The 1253-nt window shown below is 40.9% G+C and overlaps 1 long non-coding RNA gene across 1 annotated transcript; it reads left to right on the top strand.

Moving 5' to 3' along the window:
• Positions 1-647, top strand: LOC103461593 (uncharacterized). The gene is made up of 2 exons (XR_533152.1): positions 1-61; positions 161-647. It is a non-coding gene; the product is annotated as an uncharacterized LOC103461593 (long non-coding RNA).
• The last annotated feature ends 606 nt before the right edge of the window (positions 648-1253 follow it).

Here is a 1253-nt window from a genome sequence, read left to right as displayed (position 1 = left end):
TAGAGCAAGGAGTGAGGAGATGGGTAGGAGTGTGCCAGGCCTCCCTGATGGTTGGATGAAGGTATCACTTTAAATCTTGTCAATTAAAATTTCTATTTATTTGACCATAAGTGTCGCCTATTTCATCTCAAAAACTCTCTTCTCTCCTGTTTCTGGTTAGTTCTTGGACACAGTGACTGGGACCTACAGATACTACCACTCCCCTACAAACCGCGTCCACCTCTACCCTCCCGAGGTCACCGTCCACCAGACCCCACCGTCCACCCCGCCGACCGCCAAACCTCGGTCCCAGAATGAATTTCTAAATTAATTTATAAATTATACATTATTTAATTAATAGGGTTTGCCTTATAAATGTTACCTCATGAATATGGGGACAAAAAAAAGTTTTTGGGGACAAAAAAAAGTTTATTTTAAGTTTTACTCCTATTTTTCAAAGGCTTAAAAATCATTAGGATTATAATGTTTTGGTATGCTTTTCCTTTTGTAAATGGCTGCTGGAATATGGTTATAAAATAATGACTGGAAAAACTGTCTAAACATGATGGTATTGTTAAAAAAAATTCTTTCAAACTACTTGGATTTGCCCATTATGTGGGGAATTTCACTACAAAGTGGGAAAAAATAAAATAAATTGAAATGCAAATGAATTAACAGTAACTGCATCAATGGCATTACATCATATCACCTTTTTCTTTGGTTATTCTTGCTTTATTGAGTTTATCCATCCATCCATTTTCTTTACACCCTTGTCCCTTGGTGGGGTCCGGGGGGTTGCTGGTGCCTATCTCCAGCTAACGTTCCGGGKGAGAGGCGGGGTTCACCCTGGACAAGTCGCCAGTCTGTCGCAGGACAAACAACCATGCACACACACATTCACACTAGGGGCAATTTGGAGAGGCCAACCTGACAGTCATGTTTTAGGACTGTGGGAGGAAACCCGGAGAAAACCCACGCATGCACAGTGAGAACATGCAAACTCCATGCTGGGGCCGGGAATCAAACCCAGAACCTTCTTGCTGCAAGGCAACAGCTCTACCAACTGTGCCACTGTGTAGCCCTTATTGAGTTTAAATTGTAGGTTGTAAAAGACAAAGTGCAAGTGTCTGCGAGACTTGTCTGTTCTGCGGGGTGAGCCTTTTCTACCACACAGTACATTAGTTGATATCCATTTTTGTTTCGATCAAAGATGCAAGTTTTTTATTATTATTTTTATAATGTGATGGTTCAGAAAAGTGGGCGTATTTTTTTTT

This window comes from Poecilia reticulata, unplaced genomic scaffold, assembly GCF_000633615.1.
Source record: "Poecilia reticulata strain Guanapo unplaced genomic scaffold, Guppy_female_1.0+MT scaffold_2624, whole genome shotgun sequence".
Taxonomy (NCBI): Eukaryota; Metazoa; Chordata; class Actinopteri; order Cyprinodontiformes; family Poeciliidae; genus Poecilia; species Poecilia reticulata.
This window is presented reverse-complemented; position numbering and strand designations above follow the sequence as displayed.